This window comes from Mus caroli, unplaced genomic scaffold, assembly GCF_900094665.2.
Source record: "Mus caroli unplaced genomic scaffold, CAROLI_EIJ_v1.1 scaffold_14507_1, whole genome shotgun sequence".
Classification (NCBI taxonomy): domain Eukaryota; kingdom Metazoa; phylum Chordata; class Mammalia; order Rodentia; family Muridae; genus Mus; species Mus caroli.
In genome coordinates, this window is record NW_018389310.1 from 26,598 (window position 1) to 34,446 (window position 7,849).

The 7,849-nt window shown below is 43.9% G+C and overlaps 1 pseudogene; it reads right to left on the reverse strand.

Annotated features, from left to right (window-relative positions):
- Nucleotides 1-1,827: 1,827 nt before the first annotated feature.
- Nucleotides 1,828-3,552, reverse strand: LOC110288033 (annotated as a pseudogene).
- Between the last annotated feature and the right edge of the window lie 4,297 nt (nt 3,553-7,849).

Consider the following 7,849-nt stretch of genomic DNA (forward strand, 5'->3'; position numbering starts at 1 on the left):
TGGGGGGGAGGGTATGGGGGGCTTTTGGAATAGCATTGGAAATGTAAAAGAGGAAAATACCTAATAAAAATATTTTTTAAAAAAACTTCATATGGAGTTTGCTTCAAAACTGGTAAAGCTAGCCAACGGCTAAAATTGTCTTTACTTTGGTTGCTGACAACATGCTGTCTAAACTGTGTGTGAACAAGCAAGACACTGGAATGTCAGCTGACCAACTTTGCCAAGACAAGGTGGGCCAGTCCTTCATAATTTCTGTTTTACAAAGTATCCCATCAGATGGCTGGGGCCTATGGCCAAAAATAAATACCGCAAAGTTGCAGAGGAACCTTGGGTGGTGACTGTTCAGGCAACCAGCAGTCTCTGTCATTTCTATAGTTTTGGAAGCTGCTTCCTCTGCCCTTCCTGTTTACACAGGTAATATTCGTCTTTCTTTGGTCTCTAATTGAGTTGAATGCTAAATATTTATAGTCTTATAGTAAGCTTAAGTTGTTTAGGATTTAAGAAAATGTTTAGTTCTAAAAAGATATTTTAGGTTGATCAATGCAAGTTATAATAAAAAGTGATTTGGGTACAGAAAGATGGACTCACCAAGATAGGACAGATAGTGGAGTACGTTCTCCAAAGTTGCTCAAATACAATGGGATTGGACATGGTGAGTGTAATTCTTACCTGATAGTTCTCATGATTGTTATTATTGTATATAGTTTATAAATGTTAGAGAAAGAGCCTTTTATTGGACAAAGTGGGGAGATGATAGGATGATCTTTTAGTGCACTGTGTGAAGGTTGTCCTTGTAGTATTCATTTGTTAATTGCTGTACTACCAAATAGCTGAATGCTAACCAGACTTTGGTATTATTCTTTTTACGAAGCATCATCTGCCTCAGTATTTTGTAAACATACACCTCCTTCACCTTTTAATTGATTTAATGATCTGACAGTCAATAGATAAACAGGAGAGGGTAGGTAGAACCTCTTGGCAGAGATAGAATTTCTGGGGAAGAATTGAGAGGGGGGGGTGTGTGAATCATGAGCTAGACACAGAGGAAGTCAGATGGGCACTAGGACTGAGAGTTAATGGGCCAGAGAGGCTATGTGGCATACATGTAGCAGGCCCATGCTAAGGCATCCCCTGAGGTATCAGCCATGTGACAGGTCTAGTATAAAATGAAGCTTATTTGGGATGTAGGAAGGGAAGTGTGAAAACAAAAAAAAAAAAGAATGTTGGCAGACAAAGAAAGGGGACAGAGATGGACAGAAAGAGAGGGGAGTGAAAGAAGGGAAGTTAGTCAGGAACACCTGGAGCAAGAGGGAGAGGACAGAAGACAGAGGGAGAGGACAGAGGGAGAGGGGAGAGGACAGAGGGAGAGGACAGAGGGAGAGGGGAGAGGACAGAGGGAGAGGGGAGAGGACAGAGGGGAGAGAACAGAGGGAGAGGGGAGAGGACAGAGGGAGAGGGGAGAGGACAGAGGGAAAGGACAGAGGGGAGAGAACAGAGGGAGAGGGGAGAGGACAGAGGGAGAGGCAGAGGACAGAGGACAGAGCTCCGGAGAGGGAGAGGACAGAGGGAGGGGGCATAGAGGGAGAGGGAGAGAGGAAAAAGCCTGGACAGCCTTTTTATAGCCTATAGGAAATGCTAACATTACTGATGCCAAGTGGATTTTATATCCACCATAAGAAGAAAAGTAACTGACAAAATAAATGCAGCAAAGAGAGGCATTTGGCATTCAGAGCACACCAAAAAGCTAACACTCATGAACTGTTATAATGGTTTGTCTTCTCTTAAAAAAGGTCTTTGCATATTTTAAAACGTAACAGTCCTGGAGAATCATGAAGTGCCTTGTCGTTTCTGCTGTTGGCTTCTGATGACCTCTAGTTGTTTTTTGCATTGCTGGTAATAAGTAGAAAGGCTTTTGTTTTCATCTAAAAGCTTTTTATGTTCCTGTACCAGACGAGGTGTATTTTGCTGGTCCTTTTCATCCTGGTCCAATTCTGCAACTACTTCTTGCTTTCTCTGTAGTAACAATGCGATTTCGGTTTGAACTTTCATATACTCCTGTGCCATTTTACAATGTTGTTCAAACACTGCCATGGATTCTTTGGAGTTTGGGCACGGCGCTAGAGGCTGTAGCTGGTGATCCAGTGTAAGATATGCCATTGGGATGGAGTTATCTGAGCCATTGGTATCTGTGGAATCATCAGGGGTCCACGGGTGACTTCGAGCTGGCTTCTCTGAGGTTGGTCCTGAGATAGTGATCATTCCGACTCTAGGGCTGGATGACCGACTGCTCACCTGACCAGGTTCTGTCCCAGTAACAGTCAAGTCTTGGATGGATCTACGCCTTGGTTGCCCATTACCTGCAGTTGCCACAATCCTGGCTTCTATTTCAGACATGTCAGCACTCATCCTCTTGCCCTCAGAAGTGGGGGGCAAGCTCTCCACACTGCTCCCATGAGAGGCTCCCAAGCTCAGGAGTCCAGATTCACTCTGTTGCTTTGCCTGGTTTTCAACAGTTTTGACTCCAAGCGTTTAATAGTGTTGTTTGTGTCAGGAACCTGTTCCATATTTGTGTTTCTTTTATTACTGGTATTTGTAGAAGCAATGTCCATGAATGAGCCTGTGCTGGTGGCTGAGTTGCTCTGCCCTTCATCAGAGTATTGACAAGGATACTGTAATGGCTCATCCGCTCCTAGGAAGTACCGTAGCAAGTGAGTCATTATTTTCACAATTTCCTCCATTGAAGGGCGTTGAGAAGGGTCCTTAGACCAACCAAGCTCTCAATGGGCTTAGGTAAATTTTTGATCAGTGGTGGTCGAGTGCCATTATGAACAGTCCACATGAATCTGAAAGCTGGGCCACCGATCTCATCGATGGGTTTCCGGCGTGTTATCACTTCCCAGATAATACCCCGGCTGAAGACATCACACTTTTCACTGTAATTGCTACCTTCAAACACTTCGGGGACCATCCAAGCAGCACACCCTTTATTATTGGTCATGTGTGTCTGGATGTCACAAGCTGTATCAAAATCGCAGATTTTTAGAACTGTCCCTCCTGCAACCAGCAGCAAGTTTGGAGGCTTGAGGTTCCTGTGAATTAGTGCTTTGGACTGCATGTTGTGCAGGTAAGCTGTAAACACCAGCTCCTAGCATGAGCAGCAGTGTAGTAAGGCAATGGTTCAGCAGCATGCAGCACATTATACAATGAGCCCCCCTATGCATATTCCATCACAAGACATACTGGATTCAGGCAGGCTCCATACAACTTTACAATATTAGGATGGTTCACACGGGACAACTGCCGGAGCTCCACAATGAAAGCCTTCCTCTCTGATTCACTTTCTATCTGTTTAATAGCAACATCTTTTGCTCTCCACTTAGCTTTGCAAACTACTCCAAAAGCTCCTCTTCCAACAACCTCTTCCACCTCGATCTCCTTGTAGTCGATCTCTTCGAAGTTCAGGACCCGCAACAGCGCTTCGATCATCTCACTGGCAAGTGAGTGAGATGAGGAGGCAAGTGAAGAAGATGAGGTGGCGGAGGCTGTCGACATGATCCCCCGCGGCGCCCGGGGTGCTGCGCCCACCCTCCAGCCCGCGCAGCGTCCTTCAGCCGGGAGCCCCGCAGCCCTGCCGCCCGTAGCTCCGTGGCGCCCACCGCCGAGTCCCAGCTTCCGTGTTCTCATTTTCTACTGATCTCTTTATATTTTCCCGGACAGTACTATACAGTTGATCATTTTCCATTCATGATTACCATTTCTCATCACTTTTCTGTTGTTGGAGCATAAATTATCAGAATTTTCAGTGGACCTTTGCTGAATCTAAACCTCAAAATCTGTATTGCCATAATAGGATATTGACATTCTATCCAAGATGGCAGCAACCATATGGGTTGCTTTGTACTCAGGGTTAGCTCAGCTCCCTGTTAAGGTGAGCCCGTTTCGGTGTGTCCTCTGAGGATGAGCCTCTAACTGCAAAAACCACCATGTTCTGGGTTGATGAATTTCAGTTAACAAGAACAGTAGCCGGGCGGTGGTGGCGCACGCCTTTAATCCCAGCACTTGGGAGGCAGAGGCAGGTGGATTTCTGAGTTCCAGGCCAGCCTGCTCTACAAAGTGAGTGCCAGGACAGCTAGGGCTATACAGAGAAACCCTGTCTCGGAAAAAAACAAACAGCAACAACAAAAAGAAAACCCCAGTAAGCCAGCAATGGATCAATAGGAGCCAAAGAGCAAGGTTAGTCCATGTAGGGACTATTCCATAACTATAGACTTTGATGGATTAGACCTTTGTTTTTATTTTTGGCAGGTGGTGCTATGTGCTGAGTTTACAGCCTGAATTGTAGTGCCATCATGGCATCAGTTGTGCTAAGGCCCAAAGCCATGTTACATTCCCCATTGGTCCTAATGAATGAATTAAATGATGGCTTTGTCCTATTTTAGTTTAAGATGTAGGGCCCCACCATTAATCCAATCAGAATGAAAATTAAAGCCTAGTCAGTGCTGAAGCAGTTAGCCAGAGGACTAAGAGAACAGAGACTAGTATCAGTTATTTCCCAGACCATGACAAATGTTTTCTGCTGTTTTTGTTTTAAGATTTATTTATATATAGGTACAATGTATCTGTCTCAAGACACACCAAAAGGGGCCATTCTTGGGATCCCATTACAGATGGTTGTGAGCCACTATGTGGTTGCAGGGAATTGAACTCAGTACCTCTGGGAGAACAGTCAGTGCTCTTAACTGCTAAGCCATCATGGCAAGGTTTGTAAAACTAGTAATGAACAATTAGCATAGGAACAGCAAGTCTCTTTCCAAAGCCATAGTTTCTTTTGTATCATGAGAATTAAGTCTAAGCCTTTTCCATTTGTAGGATCATTTTTGTAAGAGAATCTAAGTGTTGTTTTAATCCAGAAACTTCTAATAACATTAGGTGCTGATCAGCCTGTCTACTTAGTTTGGAAAGCATCAAAATAGATATATTTAATCAAACAATTAGTATATGCCCACAGAGTAGTCTGGGGGTCTTGAGAACATTATTGCTCTCCAGATGAATTAACTTGTATTGTAAAGCAAAGCATGAATGTGGGCTTCCCCTAGTCACAGTGAGTTTGGTCAGTCAATGGGCTGAAAGTCTGATAAGGTCCTATCCATATGTAGTATAAAGGGGGCCCCGATGTCTGAACATAACCAACAATCATGCCTGAATTCTGGCTTGGAGAATTTTTCTCTATTCCTAGGGTCCCTTCCTGTGGCATAGACTGGTTTTCCAGTTATTCCTGTTTCTTCAAGGCTCAACTATCTTTAAAGGAAGTTTCCAGGGCGCATCAGTTTCACAAACCCTAGTTTTACAATGGAAACTCCCTTGTTTCTGGCAACTAGGGGGCTCAACTGCAGTGGGTGTGTGGAGTTTTAAGGTCTGTATATCCATCTCAATAGATAAATTCTAATATTTTTCCTTGTTGTAACACAACTGGGATAAAAAAAAAATCCCACCTAAGGTCAGCTTAATCTTAGAAGCCACTGGGGGGGGGGGAGCCTTATGCCCTTACCATAGTTAATCCACCTTCTCCCTAAGCCATTGTAAATTCCTGTGTATGGGAGTGACTCAGCTGTTATTCTAAGTATTTACTCTAGTTCCTTCTTAGACCAAAAGCTTCCTTCTTCCTAGGCCATTGTAAATTCCTGCACATGAGAGTGACTTAGTTGTTACTTTACGTATCTGTAGGAAACCTCCATTTATCAGAGGAACCCACCAACTTTCTAATATGTAATGTAGTCTGCCGCACATGACTGTAATGAGAATTCTAAGTTTACTTTGTTGAACTAGCCCTGAGATTTCTAGCTCTTAGGAAACTGCAATGTCTGATTTCTTTCACTGTCTATCAACACTGGAGGCTTTTCGTCTGAGGCATTACCTATAATATAACACTGACTATCGCAAGGACAAATCTGGAGCATTCGTGCTACAGGATGCCAAGAGACTAAGTTTCCCTGAAACTTTTTGCCTCAGAACTGCATCCAAGCTTTTGGGCTTGCCACACAGACTTCACTGGAGTGGGTGTGGCACATATCCATTCTTTGGTAGCTTCTAGTGAGAGTTTTGTTAAAGGTTTTGTTCATTCATTCTTTTTAAATGTCCTGTTTATTCTTTTTACCTGGCCAGAACTTGAGTTCTGTATAGACAATGAAATTCTCAATCCATGTCCAAAGCTTTAGACCATGTGGGAACCACTCATCAGTCAGGCCAGATCTTGGTGAAGTCAGTTTTCCTAGAATTTGGGGGGATCTTGCTCCCACATTTTGGACTCTTTCCTGGCTAACAGCTCTCTGTTTGGGATTCACTTGAACACAAAAACAGGCATCTGGCTGAAACATGCTATGTGAGGCTGTCTAGTCTAGGAATAACATACCTTGGACTGAGCAACTTAGAAAATTGTGTGGACCCCAGATGAGTAAGCTGGTGAAGGTCAGTTACCAACTGTCTTGTCAGTTGTTTGGGGGAGAATGATCTTTCCTCTGGTGACCTACATCAACCTGTGGGTTTGAGCTGTGCGTATTCATGGAGTCTCAGTCAGGAAGGAGTCCTGGTATGTCATCAGAATATCAGTAGGCCCGTTGTTCTTAAGGTCCTTTTTCTGGAAGCCAGGTCAGCAGCCCAGCGATGGAGGACAGCAATTTGTAGAGAGAATCTAAATAGGCTCTAGGAGAGCCAGGTTTTGTTGCTGTTGTTTTTAAACGTCTTTTTCCTCAACAGGCCCTCTTTCTCCATATCATACTATGGACATGCCTGGTAGTAAAAGCATAGTGACCCTTCCACGTGTTTGGTGGTGAACTTCCCACCTCTTCCCACCTGAGAGCCTGGATCAGATTGATCAGTCCTGCTTTCTGGACTGAGGTACCTGGATGGGCCCAAATTGTTTCAGTTAAATAAACTGTTGCAGCTCCCACATACCTGGTTTCATCTTTTCATCTCCTGATAGTCATGAACTAGCATCTGTGTCATCAGACAAGAGGAGAGCTAAATTGTTTGTAGTGGGTTTCTCAATCCAGACTGGAAGGTGTACCTGTTATTGGGTCAAAAAGGCATTAGACAGCTAATATTTTATTGTTTCTTAGAGAAGGGCTTCAACCATGTCATATGGTGCTGTGAGTATCTAATCTTGGCCCAGAGTTACCTTGATTGTTTTCCTTCATTAAACTTGTAGTAACTGCCATAAGCAGGTGGGATGTACTGTGGCTACAGTATTCAGTCATTTGGGCAGTTATGACCCAGGACATTTCTATGGCCCCAGAGTTTGGGGTAAAATCCCTTTCGTCTTTTGTTTCACAGACAATCAAAGGTTCTGAGACATCTGAAGTTGATAGGGGTGGAGCAGAAGTCAGAGCTGATTTCAACACCTCAAATGCTTTTGGTTTAGTCTCAAGTCTAGATTAAGGGCTTAGTGCCCTTAAAGCATAAAGATGTTGCTATTTCCACAAACTCTGGTATCCAGGGGCAGCAGTATCCAACTGTACTTAGGAACTCTTGACCCTGTCTCGTTTTCTTTGGATTTGGGATCTGAAGGATAGCAGCAATCATACTCTGAAACAGGTTCCTTTTGTTTTCCTTTAGTTGGTTGTCAAGGTAGGTTGCCTTCTAAAAATTGGTCTTTCTTAGCCAACATTTTGTAGCCCAAGGTCTATAATTCAGAGTTCCTCAATGCCTCTTTTATAAAATCTATTTTCCAGGAAACCTCTGAAAGAAGGACAGAGATAAGCCGGGTGTGGTGGCGCACGCCTTTAATCCCAGCACTCGGGAGGCAGAGGCAGGCAGATTTCTGAGTTCGAGGACAGCCTGGTCTACGAAGTGA